Source organism: Myotis yumanensis, unplaced genomic scaffold, assembly GCF_028538775.1.
Source record: "Myotis yumanensis isolate MYYU_CA2020_CCGP unplaced genomic scaffold, mMyoYum1.0.hap1 SCAF_16, whole genome shotgun sequence".
In the NCBI taxonomy this organism is placed as follows: Eukaryota; Metazoa; Chordata; class Mammalia; order Chiroptera; family Vespertilionidae; genus Myotis; species Myotis yumanensis.
The window spans coordinates 16048619-16059949 of NW_027223767.1; positions in this window are offsets into that span (position 1 = coordinate 16048619).

The following is an 11331-nucleotide window of genomic DNA, read 5'->3' on the forward strand; positions in this document are numbered from 1 at the left end:
TGTCAAGGGCAGAGACGGGGCTCCCTGTGGGTTCCAGGAAGGCAGACAGTACAAGAATCAAACCGTCCCCCTTGGCTCCTCTCCCTCAGCAGTCAGACCATTGAGTCAGCTGGAGATTAGCCTAGAGATAGAAGGAGATGAACCAGGAACGCGAAGAAGAGGGGCAGAGGGCCAAGGGGTGCAGAAGGGGACGATTCTGGGTGGAGGTGGGGTATGAAGACCAGTGCCACCCAAGAGCTGGCTCCATGCCAGGTGGAGAGAGAGGCGGTGAGGCTCCAGCCCCCCTCTTCTCCCCGCCTCCTCCAGCTCAGCTCCTGCCTGGTACCAGGCTGTGAGGGAGGTGAGGGCTGATGAACCTGATGAACTCCCTCCACATTCACCAGCCCTGATGTCAGCAAGCCTGCAAGGCTGGCCTCCCACTGAGTCCTGGGGGCTCTGGCGCCTGCCCTCCCAGCTCCCCCTCACCGGGCTCTGACCCCTCAGCCACCTGCTGGTCCCTGATTTGCTCTGGCTCTACGCCTTCCTGCGTTCCCCTGCCAGTCCCCTCATGAGAGCAAATCCTGGCCAGGCCAGAACCATGAAGTCCAGTGAGCTAAAGTCATGGACCTGAGATGGGGAAACGAGGCCCTGAGCGGGACAGGGACTGCCCCCCGGACACACAGCAAGGCATCCAAAGAACTGGGACCAGGGCCTTGCCCCAGATTTGAAACACTCTTTCCTGTGAGCAGTCCAAGCGCCCCTCCCCAGGGCAATAGTCAAATTCAGCCATGGCTGGGCAGCTCCTGCCTGCTCTCAGGTTGGTTAGAGACTCCGCTCCCCGGGAATTGCTCCTCAGAGGTCTCCAGTACCCCACCCATGTCCTGTGGCAGTGGCCCCCAAGGACCACTCCTTCCTCCTCCTCTCCCTCCAGACTCTCCCCACCTCCTTGCTCTCTCCTCCCTACAGACCTTCCTGAGTGGCTGTTCTTTCACTCATCCCTTAACGTGGTGGTCCCCTGGGCTCTGACCTGGGCCTGTACCCCTTTCACCTGCAGACCTTTTCCAGGGGGTGTCACCATGCTGATGACTCCCACTTCTCCACCTCTCGCCCAGGCCCTCTCCCTGTTCCACCCACCTCCAGCCTGCTACCCTGAAGGTCCCACCCAATCAATCCCCAGACTCCTCAGGTCCTGAGAAAGCACACAGGGAGAAGGGAAGGACATAAGAAGTGGGACGGTTCAGTCCTCTGCCATCTGCCCACCTACCTGGTACCGCCCTCAGCCTCTGCACTGGGTCCATGTGCACGGGCGCAGTGCAGACACACAGGTGCACGCTCATGTCAGACCCCGTCCTTGGAGAGCAGGGACTGTCTGCCTCAGCTGTTCCTCTGTCCCCACACCTGGAGCAGCAATGGCTTTAGAAAGTGCTCAGTAAGCATTGGGTGACTGAAACCCGGGAAGGGGTGACCATTGAAGAGCCAGTGGAACCAAAAGGACTGCTGCATGGATGGACGATGGGAAGGCAAAGATGGCTCCACAATGCTGGGTATCTGGAGGTACCATATGGAGGTAGCACTCACTAAGACAAGTCACAGAGAGGGTGCCTTACAGGGCATGGGGAGCCATGGGGGCGTCCATAGATGCTACACAGAATCTGTCTCCAAGGTCACATCAGCCTTTGCACTGGGTCAAAGACAGCTGCCGACCTCACTGGTCACCTCACTCCTCCAAGGCCCTCTGCCAGGAAGGGCTCGGGTTGGAGCGTCATAGGCCAGGTCAGACCCATTATCTGTCAGGCCCTGATTGGCCCTACCGTACCCTCCATGCAGCCCCCTGCTTGCAGGGGCAGCTAAGGGGCCTAGCATCCAGGCTTCATAACTGGCTTGACCCTTGGCCCCACAGCCGATGTGCACCTGGCCGGGCCAGGGGTCAAGCCAGTTAACAAGGACTCAACAGAAAAGTACACCTCAGAACAGGACTCCCTGGCGAGCATACCATCCTCCACTTCTCCCAAATCCTGAAATGCAGCCTCTGCCCTGGAAACCGTTGCCATGTTGTGAGATCCATAGGGGTGGGGACGCAGGGCTTGTATTTATCTTTTCCTGCCAGGTTGCTGGGTTCAGGAGCCAAAAAGAGTGCTAAGCAGGGAGCCAGGAGCTGCGGTGGAGCTGCGCAAAAGCAGAAGCCCCAGGGTGGGCAAGACTTGGAGCCTCCAGGCCTCATCTCTAGGCCTCATGGGACTCTGCCCTCTGCCCACAGCTCTGGGAGCAGAGCCCCTGGGCCCATCCTGGAACCCTGAGACCCCTGGGCAGTGAGAAAGAGACTTCAACCCCTGGGTCATGCCAACTCCTCTCTACCAACCCCTTCTTTAAATTTCATCCTTCCATCCCAGGGGCACTGCCAGACATACATGTAAACTTGTAATGTTCTTCTTTTTCCCCTTACCTGAGGGTTTTGTGCATGAATCATGATGACACATACATGGGGCGGGGGTATCTGTGTAGAAGAAAGATGTGGAGGGTTACAGAATTCTAAGACCAGCACATATACCTGAACACATATGGGACATATTGGGTGTGTGCACATTTACAAGTAGTACCTATGTTTCTAGAAATGATATTTATGCATTTGCTAGTGGGTGGTGAATGTGTTTATAGACACACTATGTATGTTTGCCTATAGTACACATGTCATCACAGACATCAAGATGTGACCTATGCCACTGATACTACACATGTGCCCATACATGTATGTCATGTGTCTACATGTGCTTACGTGTGTCCAATGTCTTTGTGGGTATCATTGTATGAGTGTGAGTGTACGTGTGAGTTTGACCATGTGTGTCACACTTATTGCTACCTAACCAGACCTAGAAGTCTGTTTCTAGAAGGTACAGATTCTGGATGCTTTGCCAAGACTCTTGCATATAGCCCTACCTGGTTTGGCTCAGTGGATAGAGCATCAGCCTGTGGACTGAAGGGTCCTGGGTTCGATTCTGGTCAAGGGCACATGCCTGGGTTGCGGGCTCGGTCCCCAGTAGGGGGCTTTGCAGGAGGCGGCCGGTCAATGATTTTCTTTCATCATTGATGTTTCTGTCTCCCTCTCCTTCTTCCTTCTTCTCTGAAGTCAATAAAAATATTTTTTTTAAAAAAAAAGACTCTTGCATATAAAATTCTAAGGGTGACGCTGACCTGGGGAGGTGGTATACAGAGCAGAGCTTCCCACCTTCCTGGACCAACACTGCGCCCTGTTGGTCCTGTTAGCAGCGGGAAAGTGGCACCAGGTGTTAGACCTGGGTTCAGCAACCTCGGTACTTGAGTTCTGGATAAGAAAGAATTCAGAGGCAAGACTCGAACTATAAGAGAAGGTTTAGGTAGAAAGTCACAGGGGTAGAAGTGAGTCATAAAAGAAATGGGCTCGCCCTGACCGGTTTGGCTCAGTGGATAGAGCGTTCAATTCCGGTCAAGGGCATGTACCTTGGTTTCGGGCACATCCCCAGTAGGGGGTGTGCAGGAGGCAGCTGATTGATGTTTCTCACTCATCGATGTTCCTAACTCTCTATTCCTCTCCCCTCCTCTCTGTAGAAAATCAATAAAATATATTTTAAAAAATGGACTCAGGAAACAAGTTACAGCAAAAGAAGGGCCTCAGAGTCTAGGAAGGAGAGGAAAGAAAAGAGAGGGAGGGGGGAAGGTAAAGATGGGGGGGGGGAGAGAGAGAGAGAGAGAGAGAGAAGGGAGTGGGGGCTTGGGCATGCTCCATAGAGAGAGCCACGCTGGGTCCTCTATCCTGAGGGCTTGTATCTGAGGTCTCGGGGGCAGCTCTCTATTCATCAACTTTCCAGGTGTGCCCCTTCATGGTCTCTACTGATTGGTCTGAGTTGGGGGTCACTAGTCAATGCAGCTGGTCCTGATGTCAGCCACAGCTTCACTCCCTCTGATTTTGCTGCTTCTCTGGGCCTGCAGCTGAAACACAGCTGAAGCCTAGATGTCACCTCCAGGGGTTAATGCTTAAGGGAGTGGTCTTGCAAGGGCTTGTAGTTTTGCCCGTTGCTAGGCACCCAGGGCTCTCCACCCTGGTGACCCTCTGCACCTGGCCCATCCTTCCTGCTCCGCACATGTCTATCTAACTGCCTACTACAGTCCCAGCAGAGGAAGAATTTCCCACAGGCCTTTGCTGAAGCCCAGGCTACCCAGAGAGCAAACAGCTTGCATCCCTACGGGAAAGGGCCTGCGGTCCTGCCCCGAGAGGCGGAGGCTGCAGAGGGTGTGGAGTGGAGACAGCTGCCTCCAGCCCCGATAAGGCTGTTTGGCTCACATTTTCCATTTCCAGTATCCTCTGCCTCGGGTCCCAGCCCCTAAGCCCTGGCCATGGCCCCCAGAGGCCTCCACTGACTCACGCAGCCCGCCCCCCGCCCCCTGGGAACTGAGGAGCCAAGCGGGGAGACTGAAGTCCGGGAAGAGCATGCACCCCACCAAAGCCACTGGGGACTGGGGACATGGTCTCTAGGGTAGGACAGGCCCCGCCCCGGGCCTTCCGGAAACCTGCCCAGAGATAGGAGGAAGGATGGGCCCCTCCTCTTACAACAACAGTCCCTGCCCAGCCTGGCTGCCTCAGCACATGGACCCTGAGACCCAGAGGGGCAAACTGGGCTCCAACTCTGGGCTCCTTCTTCCTTCTCCCTACCCCCTCCGCGACTGCCCACCCAGAGGCCTGGCCCCTCCAGCCCTGCCTGGCCTGCCTCCCTTCCCCCTCCCCCGGCTATTTATAGGGCCTGGCTCAGGGGCCTCCAGGACAAGAGGAGCCAGAGCTCAGGACTGCCGCTCACCGGGCCTTCCCCAGGGGCCCCGCAGCCTGGGCAGTGTCCGCTTTCAGTCCAGCAAAGCAAAAGGCCTGTCACTCAGAGTGATCAGTGGGGGTGGGGAGGCCAGGCTGAGGTGGGGGCTGGGCTGGGACCTGGTCCAGGGCCCGGGGAGCCTTTTGCAGTCCATAGAGAAGCTGGGCTTCCTCGGCATTTTGGAGACTCAGTGGGGCAGGGGGCTTGTACGGGAGGTCTGGCGGGGGGGGCGGGGGGGGGGGATGCGGCACCAGCCCCTCCTCGGGAAGGCCCGAGGGCAAAGACCAACAGCAGGCCGCCACCTCCCTGCAAGCCCCCAGAGTCATCTTCTCTAACAAAATGGTCCCTCTGACCCGTGGATTCCCTCCACCAACAGGAATGCCTGAGGGTGTCATTCAAGGTCCTTCCAGCAAAATGCACAAAACTCGCACCTCTGCAAACAGGCCTCTGCCTGAAGCAACCCTTTGCAGTTCCATCCTGGCTGACACACTCCTGCTCGTTCTTCAACTCTTCAGAGCCCATCATTAAGGCCGAGTTAAGGCCACCTCCTTGGGGAAGCCATCCTTGATGGAGCCATCACCACTCCTCTCCTTCCCTGGTCTCCCTCCTCCAATGTGGGGTTTGTGCGCTCTTGAGTTCTGATCTCTGTGTGGGTGTGGGTGTGAGGCTCCCTGCGCCCCTCAGGGTAGGGACTCCAGAAAGAGCAGGCCCCCGCTCACTCCTCCCTCCGCCCACCGCCCAGTTCCCAGCTCCATCAGCCATTGCTGTTGAATGAGTGAATGAGAGGGAGGGCTGAATGAATGAGCACAGGAACTAGTGGCTGAACAGGCAGTGAGTGGAGGTGGGGAGAACACAGCAGAGAGGGAAAGCAGAAAAGACCCCTCTGTATCTCCTGAGCCCCAAAGTCACCGCCTGGTGTCCCAGTGGGCGGAAGGCAGCGGGGCAGCCCAGGCCAGGGCTCGGTGACATGGCTTGGCTCTGGGAGGCAGCCAGATCGGTCACTCTCATTCTTTCCAGATCAAAGTTCCCCCAGGGAACAGCCTGGAAAACCTGACACTGGGGAGTGGGGGGGAGGCTGGGCCCATTCAGGAGGAGGGCGCAGAGAGGCGAGGCACCTGTCCCAGCTCCGGGACACCAGGCCAGCAGCCCAGGGCGGAGGCTGAACACACATTACTCCAGCCCAGCCCCAGCCCAGCCCCCGGATAAAGGGCTGCATCGGCAGGTAGGGAACCCCTGGCTCCAGGCCCTTCTGTTCCAGACTCCCCCAAGGACTCCAAGCCCCCCAGGACCCCAGGGGCTCAGCTCCTTGAATTTCACCCCCCATGTCAGTTTTTTTAAAATACATTTTTATTGATTTGAGAAAGGAGGGAAGAGGGAGGGAGAGATAGAAACACCAATGATGAGAGAGAATCATTGATCGACTGCCTCCTGCACACCCCACACTGGGGATCGAGCCCGCAATCCGGGCATGTGCCCTGACCAGGAATCAAACCATGACCTCCTGATTCATAGGTGAATGCTCAACCACGGAGCCAGGCAGGTCAGACCCATGTCAGTTTTGACGTACCCCTGCTCCATCTCTCGCTTCCATCTCAGTCACCCTCCCAGTCCATCTTTCTCTGCCTCCCAGTCGCTGTGTCTGTTTCTGTCTTTGCCCCTTTCTGCCTCCCTCTCCACCTTTCTCTGCATGTTTTTATGCCCTTGGTCCTTGTATCACCGTCTCTTTCCATTTCTCTGTGTCTCCCCGGACGTGAAGAGTCACGATGGAGTGGCACGTCCCACCTTGGGGATCCCTGGACCCTTTGGGGTTGGACCCCAACACTAAGGGGGAGCTTTCACATTCCTCCCTCTCCAGCCTGGTCCCCACAGTCTGCAGGGAAAAGCTGGTTCCTGATGGTGGGACAGGGATGGGAGAGGATGGGGGAGGACAGACCCATTGCCCCTGCTGCAGCCGGGCTCCCTGGTGCCCTCCAGCTGTGTCTGAGCCAGACCGAGGCCAGCCCCACAGCCACAGGGGCAGGCAGGAAGGAAGTGGCCAGGGCTGGGCAGCAGGCCGTGTCAGTGGGTCAGTCCTGGAGCCGGCCAGGCCTCTGTCCTTCCTCATTCCACAGCGAGCTGTGGAAAGTCACACCACAGCCAGAGTTTGACCTCATGGCCCCCACCCCCATGTGCAAGCTAGTGTGCAAACACGGACACATACACACACATAGCACGGGCAGGGGCTCAGAGCACAGGGCTCCGAATCTCAGTCATGGCTCACTACTCTGTGTACCTCTGTTGTCTTATCTACTAGTATCTGCATCCTAGGAATGCTGTATTAAATTAATTCATGTTCGTAAAGCCCTTAGCAGATAGTGAGATATATATATGGACTAAATATGCATACCTGCTTTGCATACATGCTTTAACCCTGACTCTCAAAAGCTACAGGTTGTTTCACCTTAATCCTGTTGCCTGAGGCTGAGCCAGACCCTGGTCACCAACAGGTCCAGACAGGCCTGATGCGAGCGGCTGTAATTCCAGTCCAGGAGCAGCACGCGGCTCTGGGTGTGTGCGTTTCTGCAGATCTGCTTGTGAAACAGCGTGTGGCTAACAGGCCAGACCACACGTGGGGAAGTCGCATCGCTTCTGGTGGAAGATGGCTGAAAACATCTCCTTCGGATCCAAACACATAGACATGAGATTTTATTTTGTTTTAAATATATTTTATTGATTTTTTAATAGAGAGGAAGGGAGAGGGATAGAGAGTTAGAAACATCGATGAGGGAGAAACATCGATCAGCTGCCTCCTGCACACTCCCTACTGGGGATGTGCCCACAACCAAGGTACACTGGGGCCTTGACTTACGAGTTTAATTCGTTCCGTGACGGAGCTCGTAACTCAAATTACTCGTATGTCAAATCAATTTTCACCATTACAATGACACGTGATGCTGGGCTGATGTTGTGGCGTTCACTGTGACGTTCACTGCGCCAACTAGCGGTGGGGTATCTGAAGCTGGCTCGTAACCCGAATTTTAGCTCGCAACTCAAAGCAAAAAATCGGCCGAGAGACGGCTCGTATCTCGAAAAACTCGTTAGTCGGGACACTCGTAAGTCAAGGCCCCACTGTACATGCCCTTGACTGGAATCGAACCTGGGACCCCTGAGTCCGCAGGCCGACGCTCTATCCACTGAGCCAAAGCAGTTAGGGCTAGACATGAGATTTTAAAGATTAATCATCACACAAATGCAATCAGCAACACTCGAGGGACATGGTTGTAGACAAAAAAATGGAGACTTCTCCGTAAAAGAAAGGCGGTCCCTGAGGCCTGGGAAGTGAGCAGCCGGCTGTGCAAGGTGTGGGCCACAATGTCATTGCTAAGCCCGGCTGGGGCCTGAGCCCGGTGGTGTCGGGACCTGTGCTGCTAGTTGATGAACACAAACCCAAGTAGCCACAGGCACCCTTCACGGCAAAACCCAAAGCCACGGCCTGTGGTTGGTCCTCAGCAGAGCCACCAAGCTCAAGGCCACTGTCCCAGAAATACATCACTCACATGGAGTGGAGGCCACAGTGGACACTTCTGAGAAAATCCTGGCCTGGAGCCCAGCCACATGCAGACCAAGCTGAGGCCACTCGCAGAATCTCCAGATTCCTCACCACCAGGAATCACAGAGCACTGAGGAGGCAAAAAAAAAAAAAAAATCGGCAAATGAAAGAACTAAGAGCTGAAAAAATGAAGTTTTAAGCAATTTGGAAAGCACTTTAATGTGAATATCTTTAAAGTCTTCAAAGAAATCAAAGGGATAGCAACCACAAAACCACAAAGGAGTCATGAAATAAGAATAGGACAGCCCTGGCCAGTGGCTCAGTCGGTTGGAACATCGTACACTAAAAGGTTTCGGGTTCAATTCCCAATCAGGGCACATACCTAGGTTACAGGTTCGATCCCCGGTGGGGGTGCATACTCGAAGCAACTGATCAATGTTTCTCTCAAACCTCTCTCTCTCTCTCTCTCTCTTCCTCACTCTTTCTTTCTCTCTTCCTCCCTTCCTCTCACTCTAAAATCAATAAAAACACATCCCTGGATAGGGATTTTAAAAAATTCTGGAAAGAATAGAACAAATGACAAAGATTCCATTAGAAATATGGGAAATTAAAATCATAGGGAAAATACTCAAAGGATGAGCTGAATCCCTGACTGGATACAGTGGAGAGAGACATAATAAACTGGAAGACTGACCTGGAAAAATCTCCAATAACATGTAACTAAGAGATCAGAAATGGAAAATATGAAAGAAAAAAAAATAGACACGAGGAGAACAGAAACTGAAGTATCCAGAACAGAGAGGTAGAAAAAGTGATAGAGATAAATAGCTAAAGAGGTGATGGCTGAGGATTTCCCAGAAATTAAAAAAACAAAACAAAACATAAATCCTTACATTGGGGAAAGTTTTCACCACACGCTAAGCATGCTAAACAAAGAAAAAGTCCATGCTAGTTTCACTTCAGTAAAACTTCAGAACATCAAGGATCAAGGCGGGGTGGGGGAGGAGAAGGGGGTATCCTAGTACCAGAAAAAAAAAAAAAAAAAAAAAGGCAGATTACCTAAAAACAAGGAACAAGAATCTGACATCAGGGTCCTCATCAGCAAGGCTAGAAGCCAGGAGACCATAAAATAACGTTTTCAAAGGGATACAGGGAAATAAGTTTGAACCTAGAGTTGTGGGCACAGCAATGCTATCCTTTAAGAGTAATGACAAATTAAATCCACTTTCAGACATCATTTAAAAGAAAAGAATGAGCCTCGAGAGAAGCTGTGGTTTGCAATAAGCACTAATGAGCAAGTAAATCAGCTAAACATATTGGCAAATCCAACGAACCATCTTAATTGTATTATGCTTAGTTGCTCGTACTAAAATTTTGGAGAACATGGGAATTGGGAGGACGGAGTATGGAGGCTGTGCAGAGCACCACGTATCACATGTGCCCATCACATCCTCGCCTCCGACGCCAGTCAGAGCTGCGGCCAGCTGCTCCTGCGCTCACTGGGGAAGACAGGCTCTCTCCTCAGGTGTGTTTCACTTCCCGCGGCAAGACTTCCGGAGTTCACACCTCCAGAGGTGGCCCTCACCCAGGGTCATGGCAGCTGACGGATAGACACTTCTCCCACTAACTCTTCTCGTGGACCATTTTGAGAAGGCTTCTTAGGCTCCTCAGAAAGTCCCCACTGAAGCTGAGCCCAAACTGCCCACAGTGGAGACCTCAGTAACACACCCACAGTGGCTTTCTCTCCATCTCTCACTCTCCCGGTCCCTGCCTCCGGCTTCCTGCCGTTACCTGCCAATCAACTTTCTAGCTCACAAGGCCTTCCGCTGGCTTTGCTTTCCAAAGGACTCTGAGCTCAGACACCAAGGTTCTTGTCTTCTTCAGAGGATCATAGAAACACGGCTTCTTTGATTGTTTGTTTTTATGGAGATATGGTTCATTAGAGGAGTTTTATGGATGTAAAGCCAGTGATTTTTAGTATATCCACAAAGGTGTGCAACCATCACCACTATCTAATTCCAGAACATTTCCATTACTGCAGACAGAAGTTCTATACCCATTAGCAATCACACCCCAATCCCACCACTAATCTTCTTTCAGACTCTATGGATTTGCCTATTCTGGGCATTTCATATTATAATGGAATCTTACAACATGTGGTCTTAAGGGACAGACTCCTTTCACCAGCACAATGTTCCCAAGGTTCGTGCCTTTTTATGGCTGAACGGCATCCCATTGCATGGCAGAACAAAACATGGAAGGGTGGGTTTCAGCTGCAAGATTATAGTTTAATAATCAGGAAACAGTACACAAACAGATTATTTAGAAACACAGCAATATTTTTAAAATCCAGTGAAAAATAAATTTTAAAAAGTGGCTCCTGTGGGGAAGAAGATATGGAAAGGAACAGCATACAGATATTTTTCTAAACAAACCTTGAAAGAAACTAATTCTTTAAACTATGTGCATATATAACTGAAGGGAATGAAAAATAAGGGGGGGGGGGGAGAAAACACGGTAAATAGAAAACAAAATAAGCCCAATGTTTCAATCCCAATACATTCACATGGCTTACACTCACTTATTAAGAAAAGCCTTTCAAAATAGGTGAAATCCAACTATATCCTATTAACAAGAGACATGCCTAAAAAGCTACTGCAATATAGGAGGATTAAAATGTAAAGGATGGATGAAAATACCTTTCTCAGGCAACTACCAAAGAAAAAGGAAAGCTGGTTTGGCAACAGTGATGTCAGGCAAAATTGAATTCGGTACCAAAGGCACTAAGATTAAGATGGTGATTTCATGCTAATAAAATGAGCAATCCACCAGTTGAATTCAGCAATCATGAGTGTAACAATGATATTCCTTTTTATTGTAGTAAAGAACACACGACATAAAATTTACCATCTTAATTATTTCTCAAGGTACAGTGCAGTAGTGTTCAGTACATTCATGTTGTGCAGGCATCATCCCCAGAACTTTTTC